Source organism: Puma concolor, chromosome B2 (assembly GCF_028749965.1).
Source record: "Puma concolor isolate L17-30 chromosome B2, mPumCon1.1.hap2, whole genome shotgun sequence".
Classification (NCBI taxonomy): Eukaryota; Metazoa; Chordata; class Mammalia; order Carnivora; family Felidae; genus Puma; species Puma concolor.
Window position 1 is genome coordinate 131908728 of NC_141671.1, and position 16140 is coordinate 131924867.

General features: G+C 43.7%; 1 protein-coding gene across 5 annotated transcripts in view; it reads left to right on the forward strand.

Moving 5' to 3' along the window:
* Positions 1–16140, forward strand: part of STX11 (syntaxin 11) — a 62355-nt gene that overhangs the window by 16836 nt on the left and 29379 nt on the right. The window contains exon 1 of one of the 5 annotated variants that reach the window (XM_086708066.1): positions 6494–6628. The exons of 2 other annotated variants lie outside the window; for them this stretch is intronic. The gene's annotated coding sequence lies outside the window, so the exon portion shown is untranslated. Of the gene's footprint in view, positions 1–6493; positions 6629–6824; positions 6986–16140 lie in introns of those variants that run through there. 2 more of the 5 variants (XM_025925798.2, XM_025925796.2) reach the window with 2 other exon arrangements.

Consider the following 16140-nt stretch of genomic DNA (forward strand, 5'->3'; position numbering starts at 1 on the left):
ACAGGAATTAAATTTTAAGCTACTTTTTGAACAATGGAAGAAAAGACCATAGCTTAAAATCCATGTTTTGTTAAAAACAAACAAACAAACAAACAAACAAACAAACAGTGCTAGATCTCCTAAATCTCATTATGCCTGGGTGCCACCCTCTAAAATGTCATCTCAGTGCCCTGAGCTCCAAAGTTCAGCTCAGTGCTCACTTGTGTCATTCATTCACTCATCTTTCAACAAATATTTACTGACAGTCTCTAATTATTGTGTTAAGTTTTGGGTAAAAAGTAGTAAACTGGCAAAGTATTAAGTGGAGACATAATCTCCATTCTGAATCTAAGAATATTTTATTAAACCAATGGTTTAGTAGAGAACAGTTTTGAATCACATAGAGAAAGATTTAAATAGTTTAGTAAATCTGTGTTCATAAAGATAATCAAAAGGGACAGAACCATGTGATCACTGAAAGTCCAAATATAATATTAAAACATAAAAATCTGAAACTTTGCATAGCAGCCATTTACGTAGCAAGGGGCCACAGACTTTTTAGGCAGCATAGTCCCTCCCTCCCAAAAGAAAGACCTTTATCTTAAATTTTAAGGTGTCCAATTCTGGAAAAGCTGATCCAAATATGAATTGTGAGACAAAGCACAGGATGCTAGCAGGATCTGGAAAGCACTGCTCAATATAGTAACCAAAGAACCATCTGCAATCATGCTAATTTCCTACTCTGCACAGTCTAATGCAGTGGGCACTAATAACCATTAGTTATGGTGGCTCTTATGCACTGAAAATGTCACTGAGACTAAGGAACTGAATTTGAAATTTTGCTTCATCTTAATTAATTTAAATTTAAATAGCTACATGTGGCTACAATAATGGACAGTGAAGATCTAGAACAAGATGTGCAAGATGGGGCTTGCTGATTCATTTAACCTCATTTCCTTTTTTGACAGGGCTAACAACAGCTGTTCATTTACTCATACACCATCATGTGCCTAGCAGCATAGAGAGGAATTTCCATAGAGAGGAAATCAAAGATAGGTTTAAGAAGATAACAAGTGTTGGCAAGGAGATGCAGAAATCAGAACCCTTGTGCATTGCTGGTTATGAATGTAAACTAGTGCAGCTCCTGTGAAAAACGGTGTGAGGATAGCGCAAAAAATTACACAGAGAATGACATGATCCAGCAACTCCACTTCTGGGTATGGACTCCAGAAAAATGAAACAAAAGACTGAAAAAGAAATAGCATTCAGCCTTTAAAAGGAAAAAGATTTGGGTCACCTGGGTGGCTCAGTCGGTTAAGATCTGACTCTTGACTTCAGCTCAAGTCATGATCTCACGGTTTGTGAGATTGAACCCTGCATTTGGCTCTGCACTGGCAGGATGGAGCCTGCTTGGGATTCTCTCTCTCTCTGCACCTCCCCCCTTAAAATAAATAAATATTTTTTTAGAAAAAGGAAAAGATTCTGACACATGTTGTAACGTAGATAAATCCTGACCATTATGCTGAGTGAAACAAGCCAGCTAGTTACAAAGGAACAAAGATTGTGCCATTTCACTTATATGATGTATCTAGAGTAGTCAAAATGATATACACAGTAGGTAGAATGATGGTTGCCAGGGGCTGCAGAGAGGCGGGGATGGAGAATTAGTGTTTAATGGGCGCAGAGTTGTCAGTTCGGGTAGATAAAATTTTCTGGAAATGGATGGTGATGGTCACACAACAGTGTGAATGTACCCATGCAACTGAACTTTGCACTTTCTTTTTTAATTTTTTTTATTAAATTTTTTTTGACGTTTTATTTATTTTTGAGACAGAGAGAGACAGAGCATGAACAGGGGAGGGGCAGAGAGAGAGGGAGACACAGAATCGGAAACAGGCTCCAGGCTCTGAGCCATCAGCCCAGAGCCTGACGCCGGGCTCGAACTCACGGACTGCGAGATCGTGACCTGAGCTGAAGTCGGACGCTCAACCGACTGAGCCACCCAGGCGCCCCTGAACTTTGCACTTTCAAATGGTTACAATAGTAAATTTTAAGTCACATATATTTTATCACACACACAAAAAGACAGGTGAAACATATGTCCTCAAGGAGTTTACAAACTAGCGTGGCAAAGAGAATTGGTGGCTGGTGATAGGTACATGGTGTGGGGATAAAAAAATGTTTATTTAGCTGAGGGCTATGGAGGAGTTGCATCTGAGGGGGTAGCGGGGGTAGATGTCCTTCCAATCCTGAGATTCAATGGGTTTATGAGCGCTTCAAATATGGGATGGCAATAGGGTATGAGATAGTGTATACAGAGGACAAGGCATCATGAGGCAGCTATGCCTTTCTCCAAGTGCTTTCCCTGCTTTATCTGGATTTACCCTAGAGTCCTCTTCCATATTCATAGTTCAGACTGGAGGTGAGAGCCAACCTTTCCAGAAAAAAATGTATAAAACATAGGAGACCTACCTGGAAGCCTAGAAGGAGGTGGGCACATCAGCTGCAGAAAAGCCAGGTCAGTCTAGACTTTGTCATTACCAATATCTTCATCCCTTCATAATCTAAGTCTCAAAGATACCACTCCCTCATAACCAACTTGCATTTTTCCAACTGAATCTTTCTAACCCCCGCACTGCACAACTTCTTGACACCTGGAACGTCCAATCCATTAACCTAACACCTTTCCACTTTGCCTCAACACCATCATTCATGTCTTCTCTTCTCTCCCTCCTTGGTTTAAATGCAACGGTCCTTCCTTATTATTCTCTTGCATAGATGCTCCATGCTCTTGTCCCTCTCTCCTCCATCCTATTCAGCCGGCCAACACTAAACTCTGCTTGTATCTAGACCTCTGCCTAGCATTATTTGTACCCAAGTAGGCAAATGAGACTGGTCAGAACACGTAACTATTCTGACTGGTCTCCCTTTATATCCATGATCTGTGACTTCAAATGGACCCTACTGTTATCCAGCAATCTGACTATATTTTCAAAGTTCATTTACTCTCTCACAACCCCTGGATGATGTTTCAAGCTGACTACCCTCTTCTCAAACTTCCGTCTCTACTCCTCACTCTCCACCAATAACTTTGCCTCTTCACTGAGAAAACATATTTGTGCCTTCACATTCACCAGCATCTGTGCCTGTTATTTTCTGCCTCTCCTCCTGCAATCAGAAAAAAATTCTATCTTCTCCAATTTAACCCCAACATTGCATGTGCATTAGATTCCATCGTTGCTCATCTGCTCAAGAACATTGCTTCAGTAATGATCTTTTGTCTCCCGCATCATCACTTGTTCCTTCTTTTTTGGCTTATGTCCATGAGCATACAAACAGGTGTATCTTCTAATAAAAAATAAAAATCTCCCTCTTGACCTTATATTTCCTTCCAGCCTTTGCCTCTTTTTTCTGTCTCCATTTACTCTTTTTTTTATTCTCTCTGGGCCCAATCCAGACATGCGTTGATAACTACACACCACCCAAATCCTTCTTATCAAGTGTGCATTGACCTCCACATGGCCAAGCCCATCGCTCAGTTTTCAGTTCTAATTTTACCGACTTTAGCAGTGTTTGATAGAGTTTGCTCATTCTTGAAACATTGCTTTCTTTCACGTGGCTTCTGGAGCACCATTCTTTGTTAGTCTACCTCCTGTATCACTGATTATGCCTTTTCATTCTCCTTTTTTTGCTTCTTCATCCTCCTTGATCCCTGACCTTTGGAGTGCCCCATGGCTCAGACTGCAGACATCTAAATTCTACCTGCACACCACCGATACACTAAAGACTTCTCAATTGATATCATCATCCCAGACACATCTATCCAAATGCCTTCTTGACAACTCAAACTTAAAGTGTCCAAAATGTAACTCTTCGTTCCCAGCAATCTCCCCTCTCCTCCCCCCACCCCAGGACTTCCTGCTCAAGCAGTCTTCCTGGTTAGTGTAAGGAACCTCTTTTCTTCTAATTGCTCTGAGTAAAAACCTTAACTCACTTCTTTTACTCTCTCATGTCCTGCACCCAATTAATCAACCAGTCGTGTCAGCTTCTCTTTGGGAATATACCCAGAACCTGCCCACTTCTTACCAGCTCTACTGCTATGGTTTTGTATCAGTCAGGGTTGTCCAGTGAAACAGAACTGTATGCAAATATATATATGAAACATTACAGAGGCTAAGAACTTCCAGGATCTGCAGTAAGCAAGATGGGGACCCAGGAAAGTTGGTGGTATAATTCCAGTCTGAGTCCGAAGGCCTGAAAAGCAGGAAAGCAAATGGTATAACTTCCAGTTTGAGGCCAAGTCTGAAGGCAGGAAAAAGTTGATATCCAAGCTCAAAGACAGGCCTAGAGAGGATCAATTCTCCCTTACCCAGCCTGCTGTTCCATTCAGGCCTTCAACAGATTGGATTACACCCACCATATTAGGGTGGGCAATCTGCTTTACTCATTCCATAGATTCAAATGTTAATCTCATCTAAAACACTCTTACAGACACATCCAGAATAATCTTTACCCAATACCTGGGCACCCCATTGCCTAGTGGAATTGACAGACAAAATTAACAAGCATGGTTTCCTAACTGGTCGGCCTTCTTCCATCCTCTCCCCCTAACTGGTCAACACAATAGCAAATTAAAAAAAAAAAAAAAAAAGCCATATCAGGTCACTCCTCTACTACAAATTCTTCAATGTCTTCCTTTCTCAATCAGAGTAAACTTTTAAAGCTATCATGACCACCAAGGCCGTACGTCCTCCATTCTCCAACCCTAGCTCCATCACCCATCCATCCATTGCTCTCCCCCCACCCCCCATTCTGTTCTACCCACTTTGATACTAATCCAAGAAGCCAAAAATGCTCCGGCCTCAGGGCCTCTACACCTACAATCTCTCTGCCTGAAATGGTCATACCCAAATATCCACATTACTTCCTCCTTCAACTTTTTGTTTTGTTTTGTTTTTTATCTTGGAAGCCTTTGAAATAAACTTTTTTTTTTTTTTAGTTTATTATAGCACCGTTCAATCTCTCTTAATTTGCTTTACTTTTATTTAAAAAATTTTTTTTAATGTTTATTCATTTTTGAGGGAGGGAGAGACAGAGCATGAGTAGGGAAGGGGCAGGGAGAGAGGGAGACACAGAATCTGAAGCAGGCTCCAGGCTCCGAGCTATCAGCACAGACCCCGACGCAGGACTGTAACCCATGGACTCTGAGATCATGACCTGAGCCAAAGTCGGATGCTTAACCTCCCGAGCCACCCAGGTGCCTGTAGCTTTACTTTAAATAAACGTTATTTTTTAGAACAGTTTTAGATTTACAGAAAAATTGCAAGGACAGTATAGGGTGTTTTCATAAACCTCGTACCCATTATTACCTCTCCTATTATTACAATCTTCTAATTAATATGGCACACCATCACAACTAACGAACAAATCTTGATACTCTATTGCTAATGAAAGTCCATCCTTTATTCAGATTTCCTTACTTTTTACCTCATGGCCCTTTTCTGTTCCAGGATCCCATTCAGGATCTCATGTATATATTTAGGTGACATGTCTCCTTAGGCTCCTCTAGGCTGTAGCAGTTTTTCAGACTTTCCTTGTTTCTGATGACATGGACAGCTCAGAGAAATATTGGCCATGTATTTTGGAGGGTGTCCCTTTGTTGTCACGTTTTTCTTATAAGAACTGGGGTCATGGGCTTGGGGGAGGAAAGCCACAGAGGTAAAGTGACATTTCCATCACATCATATCATGAGTGCATACTATCAATATGATTTATGGCTGTGAATATTGACCTTGATCTTCTGGCTGAAGTGGTGTCTCCATTGTGAAGTTTTTCTTTATCTCCTTTCTACGCCTTATATTTTGGGAGAAGTCACTGTGGGCAGGCCATACTTAGGAGTGGGAAGTTATGCTTGTCCTTAAGGGTCGAGTATCTACATAAACTTTTACGAATTCTTCTGCAGGGGAGATTGATCTCTTTAGCATTTATTTATTTATTCAACTACTTATACCATTAGGAACTCATGGATTTTCTTTTTACTTCGGATTGTAGTCTAATACTACTGTATCGTCTGTGTGTGTTTAACATTCCCTAACTTTTAAGTCTCAGTCTGATTTTCAAGGTACTTACCACCATTTAGCGTAATGGACACTTTATGTGTTTGTCTTTCCCCACTGGAATGCCAGGTCTTCGAAGTCACGGTCTTGGTATTTTTAACCACGGTAAGTGTCCTCAGCCCTTGGGTGGACGCTCATTTGGTACTGAATGAATGAATGAATGAATGAATGAATGAATGAATGAATGAATGAATGAAGCCGGCTGCGGTTCTAGCTGGGCTTCTGGCCCACTTGAGGCGGGTGAGTCCAAGAGGGATCTGACTTGGCGGTGCTCAGCCTCGCTTTATACGCTCAGGCTCGCCGCCCGCCGCCTCGCGGGTCGCCGCAGGTGCACGGCTGGGGGCCACACCCACACTCAGAACCCGAGCACGCGGCCGCGCCCCGCGGAACGCAGCGGCCGGCAAACGTCACCGGCGCGAGGGGCATTCCTGGGGAAAGTCCGGCGCCCCCGGGCCCCTCCCCGCGAGGAGGGTCGGGGAGCAGGTGAGGCGCCTCGGGCCGCCGCGGAGACCGTCCGCGGGCGCACAGGCGAGGTGAGGCTGCAGGAGCGGCGCGGCCCCGGGCTGCCGGCCCCCCGGGCTCTCGCACTCCGGGCGGGGCGGGGACGGGCGCGCGGGCGGCCGGCGCCGTCGTCCCGGGGCGGGGCCTGCTCCCCCAGCTGTGGGTGCTGCCGACGCTGCTGGGGGCTGGGTCGGCGGCGCCCTGATGCGGCGGCAGCGGCGCGGTGCTCGCGGGGCCGCGGAGGACCCCGGCCTGGGCCGCGGGAGGCGCCGGGATCCCCGCCGCCAGGAGCCGCGCGACAGGTTTCCTTCCTTCTCACGACGCCCAGCGTGGGACCGGCGCCCGCGCAGGACGTAGCTTCTCGGTTCGCACGCTCGGTCCCGTACCTGGTTCGTTTTTCCCCCCTGTGCCTCTTTTTCCCTCCCTAAGCGCCCCAGGAGGAGCGAGGACGCGCCCCGCTGAGTTGTGCGCCGAGAGCTGCGGGGGGGCGTCGGGGTGGCCTCGCTGGATGGGGCGTCGAGGGATGTCCCGGGGGAGGGATTTCGGGTCTGGCCCCGGTGCTCACGCCGCCTTTTCGCGCCTCGAGAAACACGGCCTTGGGTTTCTTATGCACATCGGAGTGATTTTTTTTTTCCTCCCAGTGGGCAAGGGACTGCGCATTTAGGGCTTCACAGAAATTCTTTCAGATGCCTGTTGATGGCTTCTGGCACAACGTCTCTAAGTAAGACTACTTTTGTTTTAAGTCGAAAGGCTGAGGTTGTTTGGAATTACTGGGGACATTACTTCGGTGTGATGGTCTGTTCACTCCCTATTTTCGCTTGCGCTTTCTCAAAAACACCCGAATGCGTGCTTCTTGACTTGAACTTGACATAATGACTCAGGAGCCAGGAAATATGAAGAAATTGATACTGCCTTGAAATAGTTCCTTCCAAGCCCACATAAGACTTTTTTTTTCTAGAAGAATGAAGACAAGAAGTAGTGGCAACGTGACTTCAAGAACCACACCGTCCCGGGAGGGAATTCTAGACTTCGCTGGCACTAGCTGAGATCTGTTATTACTTCCTGTGGTTCTCATGCACTTGTTTAAGCCGTTTCTCAGCAAAGGGAGGAGTTGTTATTTCCACCCGGGTATCCAAAGATGAGTCACAGGGCTGCTCTTTTAAGTTGAGTCTTTGTTAATGAACTTTTGAAAAGCGAGGTTTGCTCTGGGTGTGTGTAAAGGAAGATTCAGATGCGAAATGCATTCAGTGTTAAACTCGAGCTAGTGGTGTCGGAAGTAACAGTTCAAGTTTTCAGTTTCCTAAAGTGCCTGATGGTACAGCATACCAGCTAGGGTCACTAGGCTGATGTCAGATAACCATTGAAGTCATGTGCTTTGCCACAGAGGCCCAAGAGAAAATGAAGTTCATTATTCAATAACTGTATGTTATTACTTTCGATGGTATGGTATGGTAGAAATATGCCATTGTACAAAGTGATTGAACGTCACTCTCTGAATCCAAATAATTTGGACAGTTTGTCTTTAGTAAGTTAGTGCCACGTGAAAATTTTTGAAGACGGTGGATACCAGTTGGAGCTGAGAAATTAAAATATTTAAGCTGAGAGGTCCCATGGCTCTTGGGAAGGAACTGTACTGTCTCCATGCTTAGTAGAGAAGAGGACAGCATCTCTGTTGGAGGCGAGTTGAGCTGAGGTCAGTGCAACAAACAGTTCCCAGGCACCTTCTTTGTGCCACACTCTTCACAGAGCTCTGGTTATGTAATTGTGAATACGACAGGATGTTGCTGAAAAGGGCCATAAAGACTAGTGTGGAAGGTTGGAAGAGCCAACGAGGGAGATGGGAGGAGCTATGACCAATCTATGCCCACAGTAGAGCTTCTGTCCCAATACGACTGGTGTTTGTGCAGATCTGAGATTTTGAATGAACAGATTTTTGATGTTTCCTCATTGCTGAAAGAATGAGTAAAGTTTTAAATTTAATCACCTATTTTGTCGACAGCCTGTTGTGCTTATTCAGTAAGCATTTCATTCAGTGAATGATTTAAAAATGTATTAATTGGAAAGGCATGATTTTTAAAGTGTTTGATAACCATATTTCATATTATTTCGTGGGTAAAAAGAAACCCAGCCTGGTATTACCCCCTAGACAATCACAGGTACTTATAATTTACTCACCTTTTATTTTTTTTTTTAATTTTTTTTAACGTTTATTTATTTTTGGGACAGAGAGAGACAGAGCATGAACTGGGGAGGGGCAGAGAGAGAGGGAGACACAGAATCAGAAGCAGGCTCCAGGCTCTGAGCCATCAGCCCAGAGCCTGATGCAGGGCTCGAACTCACAGACCGTGAGATCGTGACCTGAGCCGAAGTCAGACGCTTAACCAACTGAGCCACCCAGGCGCCCCTTACTCACCTTTTAAAAATAAAGTACTGGGGTGCCTAGGTGGCTGAGTTGGTTAAGCATCCAACTTTGGCTCAGGTCGTGATCTCACAGTTTGTGGGTTTGAGCCCCATGTCAGCTTTGTGTTGACAGCTTAGAGGCCTGGAGCCTGCTTTGGATTCTGTGTCTCCCTCTCTCTCTGCCCCTCCCCTGCTCACACTCTGTTTCTAGATCTCAAAAATAAACGTTAAAAAAATTTTTTTAAGTAAAAACAGAGTAGCTAATTAATGGCTTACAATTTTATAACACCATATTGAAGCAACCTACTGATCATTGTTTTTTGTAGTTCAAATCAATCTTTTCTAACACACTATTGCCGCACAAGTCAAAATGACTAAACCCACTGCGTCACAGTTTACTGTTGAGACTGAAATCTCCTGAGGTACTTTTGGACTTGATGCCAAAAGCTATTCAATTTCTACAATTCTGTAAGGTATGCAGCTAGTGAGGGAAACAATACTAAATTTGAGATAACTCTAATTTCCGTATTTCTTTTCTCTCTTGAGGGCCTCAAAGTTAACTTTATCTATGGGGAAGAAAGGGTTGAGTGTGTTCTTCATCACTGTACTCCCTGGCCTTGGTACAGGCATTACTCCTGGCAGGTATTAGGAAGTATTTATTAATTGAATAATGAGGCTTAATGTTAAAGGGGGAGTTTTCAGGCGGGTGGAGGGATAGTCAGCCCAGCAGAAGGATCAACATTGTGTTGTCAGGGAACACCAGCCTGGTCAGTGTGGGCACGGGGTGAGAGCTGGGGAGACAGATTGGGCCTCATCACAAAGGTCCATGTGCCATGCTGGACCTGTGACTTTATCCTATGGAAGACTTCAGCAGGTGAATGATATCGTCAGATATGTGTTTTGGAAAGACAATTTAGAATCAAGATGGAGAACAGATTGGATGAACACAACTCTAGCCTTAGGACACACACAGGAGATTACTATAATATTTGAGAAGAGAAATTGGAGAAGGCTTGAGTCAGGCAGTGATGGTGAGGAGTGGAAAAGAGGGAAGGAGTTGATGTGTTTAATGGGCAGAACTTGGCTACATCTTTAGAGGTGGGCAGTGAGAGGAAGGAGTTTAGGATGACTCCTACATTCCTAGTTAATGACTAGGAGTGGGATGTAAGTGAAAGAATAGGTGTGCTAAATGAGGGCCTCATTCAGTGCTTGACACATAATCAGCGCTCATTAAGTTTTTGAATGAATTAATTAATAACAAAAAAAACAACAACAATAGCTAAAATGCTTATCGGTGCCAGGCACAATTCTAGGCTCATTATATGAACTCGGTCTTTTCCTCCTCACTGAAATCCTGTGAGATGGGTGCTATAATTGACTGCTTTTGACAGGTGAATGAAGTGTAATGTTAGTAATTGAGAGAGGTAGGAATTGATCCCAAGCGCTTAGCTCCAGAACTTACATTCTGAACCACACTGCTTTGCTATGGTATCTCCAAGAATGAATGAATGAATGAGTGAACGAATGAAGTCTCAGACACTGTGGCAAACTCAAACTGGAGTCACTGTCTTGACGCCAACAATTGTTCCTCATTCAGGGTTAGCCCGATATATAAGATGGGCCCTCAGAGGCTCTGTTGTGCTGCATGGCACCCCTCCCCCTTGGTTCACCCCAAGGAATATCTGGTTGATCTAGGAATAGACCTAGAATAATCAGAAAATTTCTCCTGGGAATTAAAACACTTTTATGAAGACTTACTCTCGCTGAAAGTTCCCAGAGCTTCCACAACTACGTCTTCCGAGCTGCCTTGGTTACTACTCTCCCTAGACACTGAATGTTCACTGCTTTGTGTTTCTTAGAGGCAGTCAATGATCTGTTGCTAAAATCTGTAGTATTCCTCTGGGGATACTAGAAAGGCTGAAATAGAAAGGGGAAATAGAAAGGCTGGCCCGGGGGTATTAATCTACAGAGCAGGGTCCAATGGTACAAGAATTACTAACAAATTCAGGCAGGTGCATAACTCAAGTCTTACACTCCTGTTTTGTGGTCTGCCTTCTAGGGCCTGTTTTGTTCTGGTTTCACCCTGAAGCTTACCTGCCTCTCTTGTCTCTAACTTCCAGAATCTTATTAAGTGAAGCTGGCCGGCAGTGTCCCTGTCCTCTTGACTTTAACTGAGCAAAATGGCTTGTACTTCTAGGGATTAGGGCCTGTTTTCTTTCTTTTTATTTTTAATGTTTATTAATTTTTGAGAGAGAGAGAGACAGAGCACAGGCAGGGGAGGGGCAGAGAGAAGGAGACACAGAATCCGAAGCAGACTCCAGGCTTCTAGCTGTTAGCACAGAGTCCTACGTGGGGCCCAAACTTACAAACTGTGAGATCATGACCTGAGCCAAAGTTGGACACTTAACCGCCTGAGCCACCAAGTGCCCCACAGGGCTTGTTTTCTGTTTTCAGCATTCAGGTAGATTCCTTTGGTCTTGATAAGGGTATTTTTGATAAACAACCCCAACTCCCTCCTTCCCCTCAAAACCTGGCCTCAGCTCTTCACCATTCTCATTGTTTCACGAGTTGGATTAAGACTATGATTTTTGTTCAGGAATCAAGGTCTAATTATCTGCTCCTCACAAGCCTCACTTTGGACTGTTTAAAGATTGTAAACACTGAATTATTATTCTACCTAAACTGAATCAGCAAACTCTAAGTTTGAAGTTTTAAAATATTTTCTCCATGCATGAAGGAAATGTTTCATTCAGCATTTCTTCAGATTTAACAGGAAATCAAGGTATTTATAGCTTCTCATTATGTGAGACTGACATGAAGCCTTCTGGACTGATCTAGCCCACATGTTTACCCCTTGGTCTGAATGCCTGTATACCTGTCTGTAATTCATTCAGTGCTCAAATAATAAGAAAGGGAAGAGTTTGGGTTAATATTTTACGTGGGTCTGTCTTGCTTCTTCATTTTGATTGTGGTTTCTCTGCGAGCAGAGAATCACTGGGGCTGGGGGCTTTCATAGGTCTGTCAGCTTCCTTCCAGTTTTAACCATTCTGTGACTTTTGCTGATAATAAAACCATCTGTCAGATGAAGTCATTTGTTAACCACGCCTTCTACATCTGTAAATACTAGACGTTATTTGTATATCTCACGTAAGTTCTTGGTAACATTCAATAATTTGGTAACTTTTAACATAAAGCATAGTTTTAGAATTGGTAATTTCTTATTATCCTCCTTGAGCTAACTCAATGTTTTCAACTTGATTTGTGTACTGTTTTGTTTTGTTGTTTCTTTTCAGTGGCTACAGTATCCAGGTAATGCAGAAAATACTAAGTGGCCTGGAAAAGTATTCCTCATTTTGTATACCCAGCTGTTTTACTTGTTTCTCTGCTCGAGGATGTAAAGTGATACTCCATTACTCATTGCGTAACTTATTGGGCAAAAATGTGAATTCCGACTTTACAAAGTAGTGGAAATTGCTCTGTTGCTATTTTCATATGGAAACAGAGTGTTTCCAATAAACAGAGTATTATTCTGTCTTCTGTTTCAGTTTCAGGATTGCAGCAATGCATGTGTCACCTGGTTTTACTTCTAATTTTTTTAGTATGTGCCCAGGTGTATTGATTAGTGACACAGATCTGTTGATTTGAGAACGTAGGACACAGTGTGTAAGCTGAATCATATCATGTCGGTAAATCCCTCCTGCCTTCCCTGATTACTGCATGGTAAACCAGGGCCTAGCTGATAATACATACAGCTCTTCATTAGTTACAAAATACTCTCATATATATTTCCTCTTTTCCTTCTTATAAAAGCCTGGCAAAAAGTATTATTCTTGTTATCTGTATTTGAGGTCTATACATGAGGAGGGACACTCTTGGAGAAATTAAGTGACCACCCGATTTCTCTAGAAGTAAGGTACAGACGCCCACTCCCCTGTGCTGTCGCTACCTGACTGAAAAAGGCAACTTCACTCTCTTAGTTCACGTTTCCTGAAAATAGACTGTGAGATTTGCGTACAGGGGGTTTATTGAGAGGTGCTGTGGGAACAGCACTTGTCAGGGAGAGAGAGCAGCAGGATTATGCAGAGGGAGGAACTGAACCGCCGTGCAGGTACAGTGGTGGGCCCAGCCTTGGAGCTGGAATGGCCCTTCAGAATTGCTCTGCCAGCACACGAGCTGGTCATCTGAATTCCCTGCCTAAACAGGTCATTGGTTGCAGGCCACACCAGGCAGAAGGTGCTGTCTTGGAGCGAGCAGCTTTCCTTCAGTCAAGGGCAGTTCCTAGAGCTGTGAGCCTTCGGTAGTCAACATTTCTGGCAACTGGGAGAATGAGGGCCTTGGTCCTAAAGGGATCAGAGTATCACATCACCCACAACTGTTGTACGGAAGGGAATGTTTTTCTCTGGAAGGGCCTCGCTTGTGTCTTTCTGGCCCAGATGGTTGCCCTGCTGAGTGGAGCCCAGAAAGTTGGCATTTTTTCCAAGGCCCTTAAAGATTTAGAATGGCTGACCGGGCAGCAGGAAGGTAAAGTAGCCTTAATCCCAGGAAGGTTAGGAGCCTGGTGAAGGAGGACCGGGATGGGCGGAGTGGTGGTACCTGGTAGAGAAGTAACCTCTGACGCCACAGCTAACGGGAAGCCCTTGTCTGTCTGGACCCAGAACAGAAGTGGAATGCATGCTAGTCTTTGGTATAATTCAGGGCTGTAACATTGTTGAATGGATACTAAGCTACGTTTTCTCTCTTTTTTCTTCCTTCTTCCCTTTCTCATTTTTCTGTGCCTTTGAAAACCCCCAGAACAGTCCAGTGACTCTCGACATGTAGCCTGTAGATGATAATCACCAGAATTACCTGGGATCTCTAAAAACAACACCCCCCCCCCCCAACCAAACAACAAAATAGAAGACAGAGAGTCCAGGCCCACATTTGATATCTATTGGAACAGAATATTTAAGAGTGGAGCCTATGAATTGATATTTTCAAAAAACTCCCCCATCTGATTTTTATACATGTTATAGTTTGAGAACCATAGACCCAAACTCTTATGCTTTTGCTGGTGACCAAGCCTATTGAGATTTTTCAAATTAGCAAGAGGTTAATGAAAACCAGGGGGCCGCCTGGCAGGCTTCGTATAATGACACTCACCCCTAATCTTTCATAGCAAAATCCTGGTGTGGCCAAGAGAGCCTGCCCCAAATTCTTTGGCTGGCGTCTACCCTAGATTGCTGGAAAGAGAGTGATGATTCTGACTTGGCCTTTTACTAGCTGGGTGAGAGATGCCAAATTCCTTGAATAGTCACAGGGGGGAAATCAGTGAATTTATAGGAATCAGAAAACTTTCTAGGAGAATAAGAAGGTTCCAAGTTTTAGGTCAGATAAAGCTTTGAGGTACTGTCTGCTAACTTTAAATGACCATACAGGGGCACCTGGGTGGCTCAGCCCATTGAGCATCTGACTCTTGATTTCGGCGCAGGTCATGATCCCAGGGTTGTGGAATCAAGCCCCACATTGGACTCTGTGCTGAGCATGGAGCCTGCCTAAGATTCTCTTTCTCTCTCTCGGTGCCTGGATGACTCAGTTGGTTAAGTGTCTGACTGGCTCAGGTTATGATTTCATGATCCATGGGTTCAAGCCCCCCATTGGGCTCTGTGCTGACAGCTCAGAGCCTGGAGCCTGCTTGGCATTCTGTGTCTCCCTCTCTTTCTGTCCCTCCCCTGCTCATGTTCTGTTTCTGTCTCTCAAAAATAAATAAACGTTTATAAAATTAAAAGGAAAAAAGATTCTCTCTCTCTCAATCCCTCTGCTCCCTCTGCCCCTCTCCCACTCTTGCATGGGCATGCACACATGCTCTCTTAAAAAAATTTTTTTTAAAATTAAATGACCATACAAAAGGATGAGAGAGAGAGAACTATGAACAGGAAAATATGTTATCTTATTCATCGAAATTGGGAATAATTATTGTTCTTCAAAGGGAAAAGCACTTTTAAACCTACTGATTCTAAGTCCGGTCATTGCAGGAAGTATTAGTCACCTAAAGAAGAGTCTGATAAATTCCTAGGACAATATGATGCTATATGCTGGGCACTTGGGGGTACATGGCAAACACAGCAGGTATAGCCCCTGACCCCCTGGAACTTATGGGCGAGCAGACAGGATAGGCAGTAAAACAATTAACAATAGAATACAGTAAATATCAGGAAAGAGGAAGTGCCACAAAGTGTGAGATCATAGAATCAGTCCTCCAGCTTAGTCTAAGGTCAGAGAGTTTCCCATTCTTGTGAAACATACAAGAATAGAAGCTATGAGGCTGGCTTTGGTGATAAGACAAAGGACCTCTTTTTAACAAAGGAAAATCTTTCGGTCTGTCTAATTCAAAATCGGCCGATCCTTCACACGTGTGTGTGTGTGTGTATGTGTGTGCGTGTACGCGTGTGTGTCTGTGTCTTTCTGCCTGTCCAGTGTGTAAGCACACGTGTTGACGAAGAGAGATCAAGAAAATCACTCCTTCATTTAATGACTAAAATAGATAGCAAAGAACAGAGAAGGAAGTCGGTTTGCATTTCATTCGATGTGCCATTGCCCAAAGTTAATTAATATCTTAATATGTAGTAAAATAAAATAAATTTAGAGCTCTGAAAATCATGAGCTTTATATCACAACTTTTTAAAAGTAAATTTTAAGAATCTGAGGATTCTGGCCCAGGAGGGTGCTTGACAGATTTGCCTTGGGTTCTGTTACAGACCCAGTTTGAGGCACATTTGCTCAGTGGTCAGTGTCTGTTCTTCTCTTCTTCCTGCAGCAGTGGGTTTTGTAGTATGTGGCCTCTGCCTGGTGTGGGAGCTCCTACTGGGCTCTTCTGTCTTTTTCTGGCCCGTTCTTTCCCTTGTATTATTTCTGTACCTGCTTGTTTTTCCCCATAACTTACAGACTTAGTTGAGGGCAGGGATTGTGATTTCTGGATTTTTCAATCTTTGAATCTCCTGCAGCTCTTCTATTATAATTTATTTACATTAATTACATTTAATAAACAACCTTGAATGTGGTATCTGAGTTAAGAGGGGATCCTTGGGTTGAGAAAGTAACCAGATTGGTTCTCTATTGAGAACATATTTCTTGTTTAACCTGACATCGCAAAGCAAAGACACCAAGG